Consider the following 23083-nt stretch of genomic DNA (forward strand, 5'->3'; position numbering starts at 1 on the left):
TGAGAAATGTCCTCCAGGAAACTCGTAAGGGTTCCAGAAAGGAAAGCCATGTTGCTGCTATGACTGTTTACGATGCGCCCACAGAGGGAGAAATAAGCAACATTACAGGTGTAGTAATATGGTGAAAATCGTCAAAAAAGGTCATTTAAAGGGTTCAGCTGAATTAAATTCAATAAAACTGCTAGTATTTACTCAGTGTGTATGTGGAAGCATGCAGATTTTAGATTCATTTCAGAGGTTTGGACATCTCTCTCTGAAACTAATGGAATAGTCTGTTGTACAGCCAGCCCTTAAAAATTGACATTTTAACACACACCCACAACTATATATTAGATATATAATATATATATATAATATATATATATATATAGGATAACAATAGATATACATTATATATATGAATTATATATGTGTGTACAAAAGCAAGTTTATTAAGAAAGAAATGAAAACATATTAATGTGTCAAGAGAATTCCTGTTTGTGCTGATCTTATAAAACCACGTTCATTCATGCTGAAGCCATGCGAACATTTAGATGTGTCTTAAGGCTATCCAATTATCTTATAGGTATATAGGTCTGTTTTATGCATCCCAAATAATTACAGAGACAAATCAACATAACTAAATGTATTAGGTATAATAACTGCTTTCGTATATATTATTTAGATTCCATCACCTGTGTGCGATGCCCCCCTGAGTTCTGGTCAAATGAGAGAAGAGATGCTTGTGTGAAGAAGGAGGCAGAGTTCTAGTTTATGAAGGAGATTATGGGGCACTGCTCACTGCCCTCCAGATCCGTATCTGGAAACATGCTTCAATGCGTTGTGGCATCATTTTCTTCCAGAACAGAAAACTCCTATGTCAGGGCAACAACTCTGAGCTGAGCTTCCTGCTGCTCTTCTCTTGACTCTGTGTTCCTGTGTTCTCTGACCTTATAGGACGGCCATTGAGTGGTGCCTGCATGCTGCGACACAAAGCATTGGCCTCACCTTTGTTCTCTGTATCTCTTGTTTCTGGGAAAACTCTAGTGTGTTAATGGCCTTGCAGGGCCACTTCCAGGTAGTATGTTATGAAATGGTTTGGGCCTGCACAGCAAAGACTCACTGTTGTGGGATTCACTGTAATACAAGTTATCATATGTATCCTCGGGTTGATAATTTCTCCTCTGTTCCATTTTAAGACCTCTGATGAATTTTAAGCATAAAATTCATCTTACAGTGTGCTCTGGGCTCAGCTGTAGGTTTTTGGGCTGTACTTGGGACATAGATTCTGGCATATTATGTTTAATTCTGCTTTTGGCCCGGAACTGCCTGTAATTTTCATGAAGCAATTTTATCACTCAGCATGCGTATATCTGCGCGTACTGGATCACTTTATCCCAGCATAGGTCAGCTCTCTGGAAAGTTCAGTGTTGCTGTGAGATATTGCTCTTCTGGCCTCCAGTTTGGATGCTATTTTGGGAGTTTCATTCCAAAAGTTATATTATCTTACCTGAAACAGAGAAGAAGATACAAAAAGAAACATGAGGGGGAAGGAGGCCACCAAAATCTTCAAAACTTAAAACAACAGTGGATCCATTATAATTTTTACAGGGACAAACGGTCCAAGTCAACTTCATTAGATCAATCTATATTTAACTGTATTGTAATCTGTAATCTTTCTCCCAAGGTATATTGTGAAATATCATCTAATGACAGCATTGTATTTGGCACAAATAATATTAAATTGTATCAATCATAACATGACCTTTGTCCACTGTGGGGATCAGAACTAACACGATTCTACCATCCAATATATGAGTGAACTTACATTAGGTCTTACAAAAACAAAAATATAAAGTTTATTACTTCACTCTCATTGCTCCTTTTCCCTAATCATGAACACCACCCCTGAGAAAACTTGAACTGCTAATTCTGCACTGTTTTACAGGGAGGGAAAAAAAAAGTAGTTGATCCCCTGCTGATTTTGGAATGTTGCACACGGACAAAGAAATGATCAGTCTATAATTTTGCAGTAGATTTATTTGAACGTGAGAGACAGAGAAAAACAACCAGAGTAATCCCAAAAAACGCACTGTGAATCAAATGTTCATAAATTAAATGCATGTAATGAAGGAAATAGGTATTTGACCCCCTCTCAATCAGGAAAGAGTTCTGGCTCCCAGGTGTCTTTTATACAGGTAACGAGCTGAGATTAGGAGGCCAGTCTTAAAGGAGTGTCCTAATCTCAGGTGTTACCTTGTATAAAAGACACCTGTCACAGAATCAATAATCAATCAATCAATCAATCAATCAATCAATCTAATCATATTACAAAGTCTCCACCTGACAGACCAAAGAGCTCGCGCGGATGTCAGGGACAAGGATTGTAGACCACACCAGTCTGGAAGGGGCGACAGACCATCTCAAGCAGCTTTGGTGAGAAGGTGAACAGTTGGTGCAATTATTCACAATGGCAAAAAAAACAAAAGAACTGTCAGTCTCCCTCAACCTGGGGCTTCATGCAAGATCTCACCTCGTGGCGTTGCAATGATCATGGAACGTGAGACATCAGCCCAGAAACTAACAGGAGGATATTGTCATTATCTCAAGGCAACTGGGGACGATAGTCACCAAGACAACCTTGGTAACACACTATGCATAAGGACGGAATCAGCAGCGCACGCAGGGCCCCTGTCAAAAAAGGAGCATTAGACATGGGCCGTCTGAAATGTGCCAGGTGAACATCTGACTGCATTCACGAGGACAACTGGGTGAACGTGTTGTGGTCGATGTAGGACCAATATGGAGCTCTTTGGCAATAACTCAACTGGCCGTGTTTGAAAGGAAGAGGAAGGCTGCCTAGACCCCAAGGAACACCATCACCACCGTCAACTGGAGGGTTATTATTGCTTGGGGTGTTTTCCGCTAAGGGGACAGGACAATTCACTGACATCAAGGGACGATGGACGGGAAACTCCTCCCTCAGCCAGGGCATGAAAAGGCGTGGATGGTTTATTCAGCAGGACAGCGATCGGGTATTCCAACGATCTAAAAACACACGGCAAGGAAACAAGGACCGTGGCTACGAAGAAGCACAGTAAGGTCCTGGAGGGCCTGTCAGTCGCAGACCTAATCCATAGAAAACTGGGAGGAGATGCAGGTTTGAGTTGCCAAAGTCAGCCTTTGAAACATGATGACTTGGAGGAAGATCCGCACAAGAGGAGTGGAGTGGGACAGAATCCCTCCGGAGACGTGTGTAAACATGGGCCAACTACAAGAAACGTCGACCTTGCCAACACAGGGTTTTGCCACCAAGTAGTTTTGCAGAGGGCTCAATACTGCACAGCTTTCCCTCATTAAAGAACATTTGTGACAGGCGTTTTTATGGATTTTTTGTTGTTATTCTGTCCCTCACTGTTCAATAAATCTACCATTAAAATTATTAGACTGATCGTTCTCTCGTCAGTGCGGCAAATTTACAAAATAGTAGGGGATCAAATAACTTTTTCCTCCCTCAACTAAGGAAAATTACTAACATACTCATTATCAAAAAAACTAGGAAAACAAAAGACGTAAACAGAAATCTACTACCTTACCAAATCTTGGCTGTGATAACCAATTTAACCAGATTTACATTGTACACAGACACAATTAATGCTAGCACACTGGCTGGAAGTGAAGAAATAGGATGTGCACAGGGAGCTCGGGATAAGCCGCCTTGTGGAAAAAGTTTTGTGCTGTTGTCTAAGCAATTTATTTTTGTAGGTTTTTGGCTGTCCTTGGGGTACAAAGGACTTCGGCAATGTCTTGTGTCATTATGGCTTAGTTTGGCCTGGAAACCGCCTGCTAATTTCAATGATGCCAAATTTATCATCTTTGCTGCTGATTATTCGGCGTAGTATGGATCAATTTCATCCCAGAGTACTGTATGTCCTGGGAAGTTTAGTGGGCGTGGAGATATTGGCCATTCAGGCATGCATTTTTGATGCTCTGTATATTTTATGCGAAAATTCATTATATTATCTACGACCCTAAGAAGAGAATACCCCAACAAAAAAGAATATAACGGGATAGGGGGCCTCAAACACTCTGAAAACATAACAAATGGTATAAAGTATTCAAGTGCCGTGAAAAATTTTACATAATCATTATTAGTGTGACTGGACAGTGTCGGCCATAGACATCTTTCTTCATTTTACGAAGCTAGCTTGAATTTACACTGTTAGTATTCTCAGTCCCACTTTTTTTACAAAACATAAACAATACGTAAAATGAGGGTACTTTTTAAATCATTCTAAGAAAGGATGGTCTTTACTAAACAGATCAGCCTGGCTTAAATAATCGTTGAAAGATCATTTTTTCTAAACCAACCCATCCACGTATAGGGCGGTCCGTCCGCTGGACACGGCCGTACCGCTCTTCTTTTCCTAAATGTACGGTTGTGGTCCAATCACCCACGACCTTTCCTTAATTAAGGGGGCCGGTCATGTAACGGAATATTCCGTGTGCCATCAGGGAATCTTTGGCGATTCCGTGGAAAACTGCCACAGGATTGTGAGTTAATGGGACAGTTCTTTCACGGAATTCTGTAGATCAGTGTGACCAGAAAGGTATACCTTTATTAGGACACAAACACTAAATTATGCACTGTAATGAATATAAATAATAAGCCAAACCAAATCTAACACTACCCAAACCTTTTTTTTCCAAATTAGACAAAAACAACAAATATTAAATGGTCTAAAAGGAATTAACAGTTATTCAAATAATGCGGTAACTCCAACTACGTAGATTGCGTTACTTGCATACTGTCTATAGAATTAGACCTAAAACTAGTGAATTAATGTGTCCTTTGGCAAGTGAAGAAACACAGTCGCCAACACATTATGATAATTTGAAACCACATGCGTATAATGCCCCAAAAGAAACCTATCAAATACAATTTATGTCATGTTTCAACAGGAGAAGTCATCAACAAATACATGACTAGATTATATCGTTTGGGACCTTAGGGTTTAGTCACTGCTAAAAAGTATTTATTAGGAGGTGTCTCAGCATGCGCAGCTGAGGCACAATAAATACTCCAGCATCCAAATTACATTGTAATAAATTCAAAAAAAATAACATTCTCTTAATTTTACAGTACGATCAGTACATTAACCTCGAATAAGGCACCATTGTAGCAAAATTAGACAAAAACTGAGAAATACGATATGGCGAAATGGTCCCATTATTTTGAATTGTTAGATTGCTTCCTTGCACATCATTTCAGTGTGATAAGATTACATTGACTGCAAATAGCAGAGATGAAATTGGGAGGTCCCATTAATAAAAACTCTCCTTCCTTACTTGCACCGTGAGAGCCTTGTGCATACTCATTTGTCCAGAAATCTCATAAAGCACAATCCTTGACAAGGGAAAGACCTTGAAGAGTCCCCAAAAGTTAAGAGAGACTGGAGTAAAGTTAATGCCTTTTAAAACGGACTGTACTGTTTCCAGGGCATTCAGCGTGAGCCTAAAAGAGTGGAATCCTCTAAACTTGCATACCTTCACCTGAATATTTTTACATGTTTAAATTAAAATTATAACTGAAATATAAATTTTGCATCCATAAAGACTTGAATAATCATATAAAAGGAGAAATACCCCTTTTTACAACACAAAGAGTGATATATACACAGTTAAGAATAGTCTAAGGCTTAAACTGTTTGGTTGGGAAACTCTTTCCTCTCACCCCGCTTGTGGGTCCACAGGACAAAAAAAACATAATGTTCTATTTTTTATGCTCACTCCCAAAATGCATATTAAAGAGCGTTGATGCCCCTTTGTACAGGGATGCAACCTAGTGGTGTTCAGCTCTCTCAGAACGTTATGGTTGTCTAGACACAGGTGGCCAGAGCGGGTTGGGCACTCTTACAAACTGTGTTAGTGGTGTTGTCCTCTTCAGGCTGAGGAGCTGGTGTGCAGAAGGAGGAGGGGATACTGAGAACCCCAGCTAACTATGGATGGGGGACATTATGTTGGGCGAATCTTCTCTTTCAACAGCCGTGGTAAAACAGCAATACTCCTACGGACCAACAAACCACTGCCTGGAATGCACCAGGTAAATTATTATTTAGTAATGTATTGAGAGTTAAAATATCTAGAAGAAGTTGGTACTGATTACAAAACAAGTTATCAAACTGAGTCCATATATATATATATATATATATATATATATATATATATATTATATATATATCTATATATTGTTTCAATTTCCAAATATTAACTGTCTGCATTTAAGTTTAAATTCAGAGGTTTCCAGTATTCCAGGCTATGCTCTTTGCATAGAGAGATTAATAACAGCACAGACCTACTGCTGGTATCACTCTGGGCTAACAATTTATGATGCCGTAAATCCATGCCAGAAGTGTGAGGGTGTGGCACTGGCATTGGCTAATGGTAATGAGATATTATCTGCACTCTCGCGGCACACATGTAACCAGCATGCACAGGTGCTGCGCCATTAGGGGAGAGACCTCTTCTCTCCTTGCATGGCTGTCCTACTGTCATTGGACCATTTATATCAATGGTGCGTAATTGTGAAACAATTAAATTGTATTCTTGCAGAGATCATGAGCATAGGGTCTTTTTCAAAGATTTTAGTTGATTGTAAAGTTTATAACTAGCTATCTTTCTTTGGAAATCATTCTTTGTTTCTTAGATCAGCCATTTGCTACTTGGCTTGTCTGAGTGATAAAACAAGTACCCATCCTCCTTAGGACAAGACCCAGTGACTATTCAGAGCAGGGGGGGGAGCCCTGGCCCCGTGGTCAAGCACTTTGGTTGGCTTGGGTTGGGGAAACATTAGAACAAATGTGGTTATGGTAATTATGGCAGGCCATATTTACAGAAACTGACAAGCATCTGGCATTTTGTATAGAGTACTCTGTAGCTTTCTTTAGAACAGATCCAACCAGAATAAAAAAAAAAAAAAAATACAAAAGATAATTGACCATTATCAAGCTTCCATTCAAGGTGAATTGTATCATCTTTCCTCTCCCCACTGATATTATTGCGTTAGTACAACAGTTGTTTCTCCGCAAATCGAATGGTTACCAAAATGGGTAGGCACGGAGGCCGGGATCTCTGATCCCAAACGCAGCCATGTATAGGCCATCCCATTTAGATGGTGCCATAGGCCTGTCCATCCCCAAAGCAGATGCAGGGAATGAGAGAGTTCATGGGGTTGGATGTGAAGCCTCTCAATTCATCTAGTAAGTGAAAATGTTTCCAGAGTTGGGGAGGACCATTGTTTAGCTGCAAGTCAAAAAACAACGTCGTCATCAGGGAAGCAAGAGAGAATGTACTGCCGGAAGGGATATAACGGAGTAAAAAACAGCTTCACTGATATGTCGCTCATGCTACTTTTACAATATCTATAAAGGAGGTATGACTGTGGCCCAGTGCACTTCAATATCCTCAGCTTAACCTAACTGTAACAAGGTGCACTAATCCATTTAGGGTGAGTTGAAACCCAAAGACTCAGATTCTTATCTTCAAGTCTTGTTGTATTCGTTGTATGAAGGTTTTGACAAAATTCATTATCACAAGGGGAAAGATTAACATTTTTCAAAAATGCAGGTTGCAGTCTTGATGTGTGGTGCCAAGAAGCCTAAAAGAGGTTGGTCGGATAAGATCACATAATGAATATTTCATTAGATTACAGCGCATGAAAAAGATTAAATTCAAAACCTAGGAAGCCAGATGATGTACTTTTAATGAGATGGAGACCCAGCAGCAAAGTATGGAAATTATAAACTGGCGCCAAAAGAAACATGGCATTGGGACTTTGTCACAGTTGTCTTTATGATGCATTCTCTACCTGCAGACAAGACAGAGGATATGTAAAAAAAGTTCGTAATTTGGGCACAGAACTCACAACAGGTAAGTTACATGTGATTCACTTGAAGGTTATTACAGTGATTTTATGCTAGGATAGTGGAAAGTCGTACAATTGTTTCGGAATACGACAGGTTGCAAAGCCACAACCTGGTGGAAGTGAATGGTCATTATTCTGTTTTTTTCCTGCAGGTGCCTTTCAGGTTGCAGTGAGAAATGTCCTCCAGGAACTGTAAGGTTCTCCAGAAAGGGAAAGCTGTTTGCTGCTATGACTGTTGAAGTGTCAGCGGTGGGAGAAAATAAGCAACGTTACAGGTGTTAGTATGTTGGTTAAAATGTCACAAATGGTCATAAAGGGTCAGATGACTTAAATTAAAAAGAAAGGCCTAGTATGTACTCAGGTTGTGAGCATGTAGATTTGGATTAGTTCAGAGGTTAGGACATTTTGTCTCTCTACTCTCTCTCTGAAACTGTATAATTGCGGGAGAGTGGATGAAATTGTGTTTGTACAGCAGCCCTTAAAAGTCGGCCATTTAAAAAAATATTGAGTCACAGTTATGAAGAAATACAAGAAAAAAAAAGGATTTGTAAAGAGAAATTCCTGTTGTGCGGTTCTTGTAAAACAAATTTCTAATGATATACCAGCTGAACACTTAGATTTGTCTAAGGCTTATCAATTCTCTTTATGTATATAGTGTCTGTTTTGTAGGCATCACACATACCATAACATAGAGACAAAACAAAATAATAAATGATAAGGTCTAAAAACTGCCTTAATATATATTATTTCAGGATTCCATCACTGTGTCGGATGCCACCGAGTTCTGGAAAATGAGAGACGAGTGCTTGGGGGAAGAAGGGAGGGAGAGTTTCTATCATATGAAGCGATTTGGGGAGCGACTGCTCAATGCAGGCCATCCTTATTAGGAACATGCACACCTGCTGTGTGGCATTCATTATTCTTAGCTCCAGGGAAAACTCCTATTGTCAGGGCCAAGAAAACTCTGAGATGAGCTTCTGCGATCTTCTCCTTGAATATGTGTTTCTCTGTGTGCTCTGACCTTCATAGGGCCGGCCCTCGGGTGGTCCGGCATGCTGCGACCCACAGATTTGTATCACCTTTGTGTCTGTATTCTTGTGTTTGGGGGAAAATAACAGTGGTTTGTGATGGCCTTCAGGGCCACACTTCCAGGTAGTAATGTTATGAAATGGTTTGGGCCGGCCACAGCAGAGACGCACTGTTGTGGGTCTTCACGCTAATACAAGTTAGCATATGATCTCTGGGTAATAATTTCCTCCTTTACCATATCAAATTTAGGAAATGCCAGGACCAAAATCACTAGAGTTGTGCTCTGGGCTCAGCTGTAGGTTTTGGGCGGTACTGGGTACATAGGAATTCTGGCCATGTTAGTTTCATTCTTGCTTTTCTGCCAGGAAAACTGCCTGATAAGTTTAATGAAGCCAAAGTTATTCACATCAGCATGCTGATATTCTGCGCCGATTCGGATTACTTTTATTCCCAGCGTATGTCAGCCTTCTCTGGAAGTTCAGCGTGCTGTGGAGATATTGCTATTAGGCCTCACGTTTGGACTGCTCTTTGTATTTTTTTATTCCAAAATGTTATCTTATCTTATGAAACCTGAGAAAAATACAAAAAGAATCTGAATGGGGAAAGGGGCCTCAAACTCACTCTGAAAACTAACTTAACAATATATTAGCAAAGGTATTTCAGTGTCATGAAAGTTTTACATAATCACATTGTTAATGTGAATCAAATAGAGTCTTAGATTTTTAACTGAAGACTTGTACTGTGCATTTATATATTTCCACGTAGCCTAAACATTTAATTTGGGACATAGCTATTTAGGATATTTAAAATAACAAAACACTCAATAGAACGGTATAGAAAGCCAATAAAAAGCACATGGCAAAGTATCATCGGCACTGCTGACAACCAAATACATGTAATATATCAACTTACATATGCATAAAAAATAGGTGCAAATGATGCCACAGGACCTAAACTAATTTCTTAATGCTTTCACTTACATTTAATCCATATATATACAATTTTAATAAAAGCCTAAAAAATTTACAGACAAAACACATTTGGTTGTAAAGGTTTGGTTTCCGCTGTGTCCCTGAGGCTTAGTTCACACATGATAACTCCCCCGTGTTGTTGTATACTCCCTGCTACGAGCTGTAGAGCTGATTGGGTGACCTGAAGAGCAGAGCTATGTCATTGCTACAGGCTTTCCTTTTGTGTCTGCTCATGAGGAGCGGAGACTCTGGGTGCCGTCGCAAGGTCCCACAACCACATAACTATGCCAAGATGAGCGACCTGGTTTGGAGGCATTTTTTCATCTCGCACGGGGCAGGATTATGTAATCAACGGCATTCAGACCATTCCAGATGTACGAAAATGCAAAAGTATGTAATGGGGACCTATTTAGAAAAAAGTTTATGTAATTTTGTTTGTAATTGAGACTTTAACACAAAAATGTAACCATTTAATCACCCCGCTTCAAGGTTAGAGCATTCCATTGCTCAACAGTGATATTTGCTGTTAAATGAGATCAATGCAAATCGATTTGCTACCTAATGTTAAAACTGGTAAAGATAATAATAATTGTGGCAATATGGACATACTTGGGCTGCACTGGCACGTGAGAGGCACAACGGAAGGCAAAAGACAGTGATGCATAGCACTAAACTGAGACAGTGCAACTATCTTGGGAAATTCAGGCTCAAGTCCAACTATTGCATTGCACAAGTTTGTTGGAAGGTTTCATATCTATGCCTGTGGTAGTCAAAGAAGAAAATGCATTTCAGTTACTGTGAAGTCCATATTGAGTGTGTTGTCTGTATATTCTATTCCTTTCTACAAAAGGTAACTGGAACATGAATCAAAATGGTCATTATGCAATAATTCTTTAAAAATGTGCAATTGACAGTAAGCTGTGGTATCTTTCATTGCGGATTGAGCCTTTGCCACCTGGTGCCTGTCTGAGCAACAGGAAAGAGTATCCCACTTTTTTTTTTTGAGAACTATTCCCGTGACTACTTTCAGAGCAGGGCATTGGACAAAGCTGGTCAGCATTTGTGGAACTGGAATTGGGCTCTAGCTGTGGATTAATGAATAATGGCTCAACTGGATAGCACATTTGTCCAGCTTGCACAGAAAATGGCCGTGTGATTGAGTACTGAAGATTTTCATCGTCAGATCCACATGATAGGCACAGAGATAATAGAGATTGTTAAGCATGCCACGTCCAAATGATCATGGCTTTTGTGTCTCACAGAGAAAATGAATGTGTATGGACTGAAGTGTTACAAACAGAACATTACAGGGACTGCAGTGGGTGGGCAGTGACGCCTGGATCACAGATTACTATGCTACTGACAGTGAGACACACAGGCTCCTGGTGAGGCTCACTTGTTTACTGTCAGCAAACTAGATCCAGGGGCTGGTAGGAGCACCTGAGGCGGGGCTCAGACCACTCACAGTTCTCATGACAGTCAGTTGTCAGAGATTTATGGGAAGACGGTGGGTGGCTGTGCTCTGAAGGCACTGCAAAACACACAAAGAAAGTCGTTTGCAGCGGGTTTTGAAAGCTTGCAGAATGTTAATCCCAGTTAATGATGGTTGCTGAGCTATGATTCACCAATAATGTATACCAAGTCAGTTTATGCAGTTGGATATGCACTTGACAACCTAATTAAAGTGAGGAGGGTAAAGGGCCATTTTCAAATGGGAGCTGTGGTATTCAAACACATCAATCATGGCAGGTGAAGGAACCATCAGTTACAGTGTGACGTGGATAACAAAGAGAATTCTCATTATCCTGTCTATATATATATATATATAATTTATATATATATTATATACTTCTACATATATAGTTCCACGGTCCTGCAATATCTCAAACCTGTGAATTTCACCACTGTAGGAAGGGGGGAAAGAGTTTATTCTTGACAGTATTAAGGAGAACCCATCTCACCGCCAAAATATGACTTGTTTTTTACAAATACAAAAAGGAACCTGGAAGTAGTAAGAGTTGGGATTACGATGCTTCTCTCGCCAGGAAAGACATCAGGTTAAACTGTGAACAAACCAGTTGTTCGGGGAAAGGGCTGACTGAGGTAATGCAGACACTGCGTTTGGCCTTGTTAATTGTTTACGATTACGTAAAGGTGATTGTTCAAAAATCTTGAAATGGGTAGGGTTTTATAATTGGGAGGTGATTTAAGTGTAAATATTTAATATGCCAAATGATTTGTGTTTATGCATTGTGTATGTGTGTAGGAGGTTACTGTCTCAATTTGCAGTGAGAGCTGTCGCCCAGGAACGCGTAAGGTTCAAGCAGGCAGGGAAGCCAGTCGGCTGTTATATTGATACCCTGTCCAGCAGGAGAGATCAGTAATTTAACCAGGTAAATAAACACTGTAGCAGGATTTCATGTGTGTTTAGAACGCAATGCCATATTACACAGGCTGAGATGAAGGAAAAGTAAACAGAACTCAGTAAATGCAAGTGTGATGTCCAAACCACTCAGAATACATAGAATTAACTCATGTTTTCTCTGTTTTAATTTTTTTTTTGTTGCAGAGTCAGTAGACTGTATGCAAATGCTCCCCAGATACTGGTCCAACAAAGCATAGAGGCCTGCATCCCTAAAGAACTAGAGTTTGGAATATGATGAAATAATGGGACATTGTGAGCTTATCGTCTCTGCGGAGTTTTTCTAACTATGATCACAACGCTAATCTTCTATGGCACACAGAGAAAACCCAAGTGTACGACGCCAAAAAAAAAGCTGAGCTGAGCTTCCTCCTGCTCTTCCGCCTGACCTTGTGTTTCTTGTGTTATCTGACCTTAATAAGGCGGCCTCTGAGTGCGTCTGCTGCTGAGAACACAGCATTCAGGCATCACTTTGTTCTCTGTATCTCTTGTGTTATGGGGAAAACTATAGTGTGTGAATGGCCTTCAGGGCCACACTTTCCAGGTAGAATGTAATGAAATGGTTTGGGACTGCACAGCGAAAACCTCACTGTTTCTGGGTTTCACTCTCATAAAGGTTCTTATTGCATACTTGGCTGATAATCCAACCCTCCTTCCTTTTCAAAAAAGAACCATTTCAAGAGAAGATTATTCTTGAGCTGAGCCTAGGGTCACTGGTGTGTTTGGGTAGTGTGTTAGGATACATAGGGCTCCTTGCTGTTCATGTTATGTACTCGCATTTTGGGGGGCTCGAAAGTTACCTGATAAGTTCAATGAAGCTAAATTGATACCTGCAGCATGCGATATCTCGGGTGCGCACTCTGGATCACTTTTATCCAGCTATGTCAGCTTCCTGGGAAGTCACTGTAGCTGTGGAAATATTGCTATTTTGGCCTCAGTTATGGATTGTTTCTGCATTTTTATGCCACAAAATTTTTTACATAATTTGTTAAAACTGAGAAGAACATAAGAAACACATAATGGGAAGACATCTAACAACCAATACACGTTATAACCACTACCCAAAATCCACTTAAGGTACTTTTCCTCTTTAACAAAACATGTAATCTGTGCTTCTTCGGTTGTAACTAGTGTCCCTTAAGGCAAATGCATGTGTTTTCGAGTGAATACATCTTTAACTATATTTACAGTTGTTGTGTGTCTTTTTTTTACAAATCGCAGAGCAATGCGCTTCTGACATTATAAATATAAGCAATGTAAAGAATGTCTACATTAAAAGAGGGATTAGTCACTTTATAATCGCAGATCTTGTCGATTACTGAGGATATAATATCCAAAATTGTCAAAGTACTGCTGATTATAATATGGGGGCCAGTACTGCTTGTCAATCTAATCTAGTTTACATGTTCATGGCAAACAGAAAGAACTGGGACTTACTCTAAGCTTATTTCAGCTTTGACAAAGTTTTCTTAAGAAATATCTAAAGCACAATCAATTAAAAGTTTAATAGCAACCATGGTGGATAAAGAGAGCATGTGAAGGGAAAGTAAATGAAAGGAGTTTTCCTTCAGACTCTCAAGTTCAAACATACAATGATGCAATACAGCAGAAATAAAGGTACATGGGTACCCACAATAAAACAACACAGAAAAATACAGGGGAAGAAAAATAATGCACCAATATGAATGACGCATGAGTTTGAGGAGTGAAATTAAATTACATCAGTGGCATGACTCCAGTGGGAAAGCAAGGACCCTTAAAACGGCGACCCTCGAGATTAAACCCGCAGATTGCTTCATCCTTTGGCCCCAACAACAGGGAAACACAGTTGGCATATTGCTTCAAGCAGAGCAAATAGGGTCATGTAATTAAATCCTTTTACAAACATGTAAATGTGTTGCTTCTTAAACAATGAAGCTTTTCTTTTTTTTTTTGCTCAAAATACGGTCTGCTGACATTCCCGGTTGCCCTATTCACCAAACGGACATACATGTGGTATTTTATATTTGGCAATATCGATTCAAAAATTTTCCGAGTACGTACCGTTTTAGTTGAAAGCATCAAGGCCCTCCATCTCCTGTCCAAATGTCCCCTAATATGTGAATCAAGCTGCTGCTGTAAGCCTTAGTTCCCAACATAGCCCCAACAAAGGCATAACAGTATAAAATATGTTCCGTATTAATGAATAATAATAAGTATAATACATTTTAATCAAAGGCGCCTTTATGGCACTCACGGGGACACCCCCCGCAAAGGGAATTCATAGATTAACAAACCAAAACAAATACTATAACAAATAAAACAGCAAAAAACAAAGAATATGAACAAAACAAATACTATACAACAGCAAAAACCAATTACTACTACACAGCAAAACAAGAAAATACGATTATAACAGCAAAATAAATATAAAACAGCCAAAACAACACAAACTATAAAACAGCAAACAAACAAAATACTATACAGCAAAACACAGGAAAAGGCAGAGCAATAGAAAGTTAGGGGAACGAATAGACAGTTTTAAACAGATGTGTTTTAGTGAGACTTGAAAAGGGGGAATGAATCAAGGTTTCTGAGTTGGGGGGTTAATGAGTTCAGAGACGGAGAGCAGAGCGGCCGGAATGCTCTGCCCCCCATGGTGGTGGACGGGTGGAGGGGACAGAGAGGTTTGTGGAGGAAGAGGATCTGTGGGAGCGGCGGAGGGCGTGGGAAGCTGGAGGGATCAGGCAATAGGGGGGGCGAGGTGTGGAGGCCTCAAATGCTACATAGAGGACTCTGAATTGGATACGGAATGGAAGAGCAGTTGGAGCTGTTGGAGGCAGGAGTGAGGTTGGTGGAGGAGGGGGTTTGAGTAATGATGCGGGGCAGCTGAATTCTGGACCAATTAAGTTTATGGAGGGATCTGTGGTGAGACCCAAGAGGAGGAGAGAAGCAAAATCGAGAGGGAAGTGATGATACTGTGGAAAAGGATTGCAGCAGTTTGGGGGGTAAAGGGAGGGGCGGAGTCGATATGATGTTACCGTAGGTGGAAGAGGCAGATTGGGTTAATGTTATTGTGTTGGGGTTGAAGGATAATTGTGCTGTCAGGATGACACCCAGACTCTTAATTTGGTGAGGAGGGTGAGGAGGAGCAGTTGTCAATGTGAGAAAACAAAAATGTCTGTTTGGAAAGAGTGGTTTTAGGTGCCAATGAGGAGACCTCGGTTGCAGTACTGTTTAATTTATTGAGGAAGTTTAGGTGAGGCCAGTTTTCATTCAGAGATGCAATCTGTAAGGGAGGTGGGCGGGAGAGTGGACAAGGGTTGGTGGAGAGGTAGGGCTGAGTGTCATTGGCGTAACAGTGGAAGTGAATGTTAAATTTCGGGAAGACTTGTCAGGGGAAGCAGGAAATACCTTAAGAGTAGGGGCCCCAGGACAGAGCCCTGGGGCACACCTGAAGTAACTGCGGAGGGAATGGATTTACAAGACCTGAGTGAAGGAACTGGGTGTGGAGACCAAGAGGTAAATGTGAACCAGTTCGAACGGCCGTGGGGTGTGGAAGTAGCCTATTGAGGAGAGTGGCTCCCCCCCTGCGGACAGATGGTGTCAAATGCCCGGAAATCAGGTTGAGGCGGATGAGGAGGCTGAGGAGTCCAGAAATCAGCTGCCATGAGGAGGCGTTGGGGATTTTTGATGAGTGCGTTTAGGCTATGGAAGGGGGCGGAGGAAGCCGGACGGGAAAATGGTCATGAGGTTATTGTAGGATGGAGTGAGAAAGAGTTGAGATGTTTTTTCAAAATTTTGGAGAGGGAAAGGGAAGATTGGATGAGAGGACGGAAGTTTTGTAATAAGTTGGATGGGTCGCACCAGTTTTTCAAAATAGGGGTGATGGAGCAGATTTGAAAGAGTAGGGACAGTTCCAGTGGTGAGGGAGGAGTGGCTGATAGCGGAAGGATGAGGGGGACCAGGGAGGGGAAGCACGGCTTTAAGGGTTGTGTGGGGAGGGGATCGAGGGTTGACAAAGTAGATGCTTAGTGTGCAGGGACACTGTACGCCCAGGCACAACACCCAATAATGGCACCTATTTAAAAGGTATATTTCAGGATTTTTTTTTGGTTCAAATAGATATTTCCCTCATTGAACACAAAACATAAACTGTAAAATATTATTGAAGGAACTTATAACATGTTACGCTAAATAAATCAGCAAGTGGAAGTTTTCAGCTTTCAACTTCGTGTTGGCTAAAAAGCAATTCTGGTAAAGGAAGTTTCTGTTAGCAAAGAGAAACAAAGTCCTGGGATAAGACTTTTTGAAAAAATGACAGTGAGCGAATGAACAGGTAGTTTTTGGTGTAGTTAGAGACCTTGCAGAATTTTACAAAAGGCAAAAAAAACAGTTACACAGATACAGTCGTAGCAGTGTGCAAGTGTATGAGCAAAAAATAGAAATTAAAAACGTTCAGCTAATTAGGCACTTCTCTTGCAGGACGGGAGCACTAATTATAAAAAAAACAATTAATTATAAATCAACTGTCAAGTCACAGTGTCCCAAGTCCTTAGACTCAGGACTTCACACTGATAAATAGACAGTTCTGTGTGAGAGGTCAGCCTGGTGATTCCGGTGTCACAGGGCATTGACAAACTGTTGGTTTAGACTTTAGGCTCCAAACTATCAACTTGAAAATTAGGAAAAACAACAGCTGTGTTTTGTCTTCAGTGCCCGGGTAACACACAGGAATATATGAAAGGTAAGTAATATAAAAATAAATGCATATGAATATAAAAAACGAAGAAAGTTAAAAGAATAATAGTGATGACATATATGTGGACAGCAATATGAAATAATGCTTAAATGTATTTTCCATTACATATCATGGTACCCTTATTTGTTGGGTTGTTTAACTTTTCATTGATGGGTGACCGGTCAACATGAAATGTACACATGTACTGGAGAATGGCATGACAGACCGTTTAGGCATTAGATTATAGTCCGCCACCTAGTCCTGGTCTCCCCGAAGGCCTCGTCTGAGCCAGACGTGTCGGAAGTACTTACTAGGAAGAACCCAGAGGGTAATCCTTACCAGATCCCCAAACCACCAAAAATGGTTCTTTAAAACAAAGGAGCAGCAGCTCTACCTACGAGCTACATCACAGATGACTGAACTTCTCCCAGTTCAAGGGAGAGTCAGCGAACCCTCCTGAGGACAACCCATTTCCGCAAGTGTACCTGGATTCGGGACCCCCGAATCCACACCCCTTCACCAGAGCCACAAATCACATGGTAGAATAGCTAGGCACATCCACAGGCCCCCTCCCGGATCCCTGCAGAGTGAAGAGTTGGGAACGTGTTCGCATTTTTCCTCTTCAACCTGGAAAGGGGTGTTCCCCCCCTTTTTTTTTTTATCGGCGAACTCTCCTTTCAGCCCCTTGGAGTGACTTTACTAGGGAGGCATGAGAAGGGGGTGTGATACTCTGTAATTGGCACACTCCATGGTTTGCCCTTTTTGAAGAGGGTGTATCCCAAAACAATCCCTAACACACCTCCAGGTCGCCTTTATCATAGAAGTGCGTGTTAGTGGATTTAGGAGTTCCTACATGCGAACATCTTTAAAACAATGTTTCCTTTATAAATCACAGATTACCACAAGGGTGCATATGTGAATAAACCTCTATCCCACCTGTACAAGGCCCAAATGTTAAATATAAATCGTTATGTTATTGACCATTGCAATTGTTATGTTAACACCAAAATAATGACCATAGGAAACTTCTTAGTGCGGTTTTGTCACGAAACATATTAAAGTTAGACCGATAAGGGAGAATATCATAGGATTGTTAATGATTGTGAGCTAACCGCTATGCACAGTAAAAGATCAGATATGTAGTATTTACATCGTGCTGCCATTAAAAGTGTTTATGGAACAATTATCGTCATTCAAAACGCGAATAACACTACTGGATTTATGACAACAGGATTGATATGAAGTCAAAAAGTTGGCATGGTTCACCACCTCACCGTCTGCGTCGCCAGTTGCATTGCCTGCAAAATGTGAGTACCGACATGGTCAAGTGTGCCTGGAGGACCAGACATTCACCGGCAAGTTTACACCCACATTTTCAGCTCTGTTTTGTGCTGTGCGCCACGTTATAAATGAGGAGCCCAGGTCTGTATAGAGTCTTCCCACAACGTGACACACAATGTATTGTTGCATGGGTTATGGATCTTTGACATGGTGGCCAGACATAACCGCTACCGAAAATCAGTGGGTAGCATGTGTTGCGTTTGCACTTCACCTGCATAGAAAAAGCTTGTGGAACATTAATAAGCAAACTTAACAAATTTGTATGATTATACACCTGTGCGTTTCTGGTGTAACTTAGTATAATGTATCTGTAAAAAACCTGTTAAAAAGACATGCAAAGGGCAATTAGATCCGTCATCCAGATAGTTATTCATCGATTATCCCAGGTTTGACTTATGTGCTTGAAATTAGATAATAGCGAACCTTATGGAGAATTTGTTATATTATAACCACGCGGGCAGCACTCAGAAGGAACCCGAAAATGTTAAGAAGACATCAGCCATTGGCCTGTCCAAAGAGCTTGCTAGCTTCAAGTTATGGTAACACAAGTGAACAAAGAATCTTAAGAAAAAAGCACCTTCTAATATAAAGTCTTATAAATTGTGACTGCTTGCATGCTAATTAATGTATTAAAGATAATAGGCATGGCTTGCATGACAGTTGAAAAACGAGATATTAGTAGTGTTAATGCGATTAACGTCATTACACATTATTTCACTATATAGTGACGCATGCTTACAGAATAGCTGTAAAAATGTAACGGCCTTCCTTAACCAATTGGTCTCAGGAAGCAATGCAAAACCTGACCGAGAATGATGTTTTAGGCAAAACAGGGCCCAGGGTGTATTCTTGTCAGATTCATTCTGCATGCCATGACTTCATCAGTCGTACGCAAATTAAAAAGGTGTTGCATGTAGCTCTAGAGACTGGACCAAGTAAGTTGACTCCGTACACCTGAGTAGCCAAAGGGAAGCTTATAAAATGCATCCTGGCACGGATCCGGGCTGTGCCAAAGGCGAGGCTTGAGATGGGGATGGCAACAGTCACCATGTGTCTTCTAACACTGTTCACTTGCATGGGGTCATCTGGCCAGGCTCAGTCAGTCGGACATGATGAAGTGACAAAGGCCTGCGCTCAAATGGGCATCATCATAAAAACTCTGTTTGTCATGAAAAACGAAAACTGAACATGAATGTGACAGGTGAGTAAATGTTGCTAAATTGCAGTGTTTTCTGTTTTCTTCCATTACTCCATATGTATCTGGCTTATTAACTTGCTTTTGGATTTCACAGATTCATGGCAATTACGCCTGTAATGTAACGATTTCCTCAGTGGGTAACCCATCTGAATAAGGGGGGGCCGTGTGTGCTCTTTGGTTGTGGTTAAGTACCTGGATAGGGCCTAGTGTGGTTCCCACATATGTATCAGCATTAGCTGTGGTTTAAGGATTTCCTCAGCGGGAAACCAGCCTAACTTAAAACTGGCCTTATTCCCAGTGCAGAGGATGCTTCAAAGGTAAAATGTAGGACATGTCTCTAGCGAAGTTTTATGAGTCAATGATAATTTTAGGGTAATTTTACGGTAATAAATACAAAAGTGACAATATTTAACTGGGGTCATTATGCTTATCTGTGTTGGCACCGTTTTTTTTTTACAATTTATTGGCTTTAAATGACAATGATGAGCAGGTGGTTAATAATGCAATGTTGGCTGTAGTTAAGGCCTTATAATATGCAATAATTTGTTACCTGATGTGATCATGAATTGCGTTTGTGGTTCTTTTTCACTGTCAGATCTCCTGCAGAAGTGTTGCCTCAGGACGGATTCACACAGGCACAAATCAAAAAAGACTGTACACTATTCTGCGTGTGAACTTGAACCGCTTGAGTCTGTAAAGGCTGTGTGAACTTGTTGCAAAGAACAGAAAGAACTGTATGCACGAAAAAGCAAGCTGTCGCAAGTGTACTGTCAGCAGTGGCTTGGTGTATTTCTGCTAAGGACCAGCTGTTACCTTTTTTTTTGGCTTTTTACACACAATAAGCGGTGAGCGCCAGAGTCACAGCAATCATCATTTGTTGTAAAATTGAAATCAGACTGTTTGAATGAGATTATTGGCCTGTCTCGGGTGTAGAAAAATAATTCTGCACACCACAATTTATTTAAAATGTACAAATGATATTTTTTCCCTTCTTATACAGATGCGACTTACAATCAAAGTACATGTCTGAATTACCCGAAGTATCTGGTCCTTCATCTTTCTACAACGTTTGTGGTTACTGCTCCGTATAAGCCTTGTCAAGTGGATACCGGAACATGGATGGTATCTGCAAAGGTAATTCAATGCAACCTTAGAGTCACAACCCAGAAAGCTTTTTGCACAGAGAAGAGGACTTGGACTGGCATTTCCAGGATTCCTTAATCTGTATCCTGGCGGACAACAATGAGCCGAGTCTTCAGAAGAATCAGACAAGTGTGTCAGGTTCTGCTATGTGAAGGTTTGCATGTACACCCTAGATTATTTCTGTGCAGAGCTTCCATTATGCCTGAGTCTCTCTAGGAGTAGTGTGTTTGACAGCAACATCTCATCCAACAGCTAAACATATTACAGAAACACTTTGAACACAGATAGTATTTCATCCGACCAGCCAAGTATTAGCCGTTGTAATTAAGCTTATACAAACAGATAATGCATTTAACTTTTTATTGTCAGAAATGGGGCTGCTGTTATTGAGGTTTACATTATATATAACGTATAGATTCTAGATAAAGTCTTCTTTACAGTACATATAACTGCACTGTGATCTAGAATAGATACTGTGATGGAGCAAGGTGTGGAAATTAAATGAGAAGCTGTCCTAGATCCGGATTACAGTAGATATTGTGTTTTTTTGGCTAATTCAGTGTTTGATATGCAGTGATCAAATAATGTGTTATTAATCCCAATAGATATGCTGTTTCTGGCTGTTAAACTGTCTCGGAATGGCAGGAGTCCGTCAAATTAACGGGAAAACTGAGTGTGCCAGGCTATGAAAAATGTATGCATTAAATTCAAAACCCATTAGGCCAAAGTACTACAGAGTGGGATGTAGAAATCAGTGGATCAGTGGAGTAGTGGGGCATGAAGTGAAGATGTGTGTGTGTGTGTGGGGCCGAGGAAAGTTCAAGAAACATAATTGTTCTACCAACATACACAAACCAAAAGAGAAATAAACAAAGCCAGAGAGCACACGAACGCAGCAACCAAGCCCAGGCCGAGAGACAAGACCAGGGAGCTGCATTGCAGAAAGGTTTAAATAACCTGGGCACCAATCGGGTGTTCCAGGTTTACTCTGCGAGCTCCTGACGAGCAGGAGGAAGATGACAGCACACCAAAGCGTGTCATCTCAATAAATGTCATATCGCCCTAACTGTATTTCAGGTGAATGGTCAGGGTGTGCAGCTACTAACTGTCTTATCTTGTTAACAGATGCATTCAAAAATTCTCTGCACCATCCACTGTCCAATTGAAGCATGATCTGACACAAGCAGGGTATATAAAAAAAAACAAACACTAGATGTCCTTCATGCAAAGAAGTCCTTTCAAAAGGGCATTAATCCAACACTTTGATTTCCACAGATGTGCATCAAATTACTGTTAATACAGGCAAGTTAGAGTGGGTGCGGGCTTTCAGACAAAGATGGGTTGCACAGATCTTTTATGGCACCTTGGTACTGCTTGGGGATCTTACATGATCAAGAATAAATACAAAAAATCACACATACAGAAACCGGTCTTGCTCATGGCCGTTGCAGTGACTCACAATGGGGATGCTTTTTACCATGACCTGGACTGTTTCTCCATCCGTTAATGTCCATCAGCCCTGTGAGTGGTCACGGGTAGCTGTCAGGATCTCTTTCATAGTTCTGCCCAATAAGAGCTCTGGGAAGAAACGTACACAGTTTATCGCCATCGCAGGTTGCTCATACTTTCATTGAACTTGTGTTTTTCCCACACAGCAGCAATTTAGGGCTTCTGGCCGGTTACTGTGTTGTTATTGGTTGACCCATAGCCCTCCATTTTTAAATAAGAAACATAAAAAAACCGGTGTGGAAGACATAATTATGAGGGTAGGCTAGGACAACGCTTTGTTGATGGCTGTTTTAGGAGACAGATAGGGCTACTGGCTACTTTGTACCGTTTGTTTGTCTCACTTTACAGTTGCTACAATCGGATCTCACGAGATTAAAAATGTTGCGGGGTTCCTATCACGTGTGCAACGAGCGACTGGTCTCCAGAATCGCATCATATGAAGAGATTATGGGAGCACTGCTCACTGCAGCATCCTTATTTGGAACATGCTTCACTGGTGTTGTGGCATTCATTTTCTTCAGATACAGGAAAACTCCTATTGTCAGGGCCAACAACGAGCTGAGCTTCCTGCTGCTCTTCTCTTGACTCTGTGTTCCTGTGTTCTCTGACCTTATAGGACGGCCATTGAGTGGTGCCTGCATGCTGCGACACAAAGCATTGGCCTCACCTTTGTTCTCTGTATCTCTTGTTTCTGGGAAAACTCTAGTGTGTTAATGGCCTATGTTATGAAATGGTTTGGGCCTGCACAGCAAAGACTCACTGTTGTGGGCTTCACTGTAATACAAGTTATCATATGTATCCTCTGGTTGATAATTTCTCCTCCTTTTCCATTTAAGAATCTTGATGA

At 40.8% G+C, this 23083-nt stretch overlaps 1 pseudogene; it reads left to right on the forward strand.

The window, feature by feature from the left end:
• Positions 1-23083, forward strand: part of LOC116687032 (extracellular calcium-sensing receptor-like) — a 42325-nt pseudogene that overhangs the window by 18850 nt on the left and 392 nt on the right.

Source organism: Etheostoma spectabile, chromosome 3 (assembly GCF_008692095.1).
Source record: "Etheostoma spectabile isolate EspeVRDwgs_2016 chromosome 3, UIUC_Espe_1.0, whole genome shotgun sequence".
Lineage (NCBI taxonomy): Eukaryota > Metazoa > Chordata > Actinopteri > Perciformes > Percidae > Etheostoma > Etheostoma spectabile.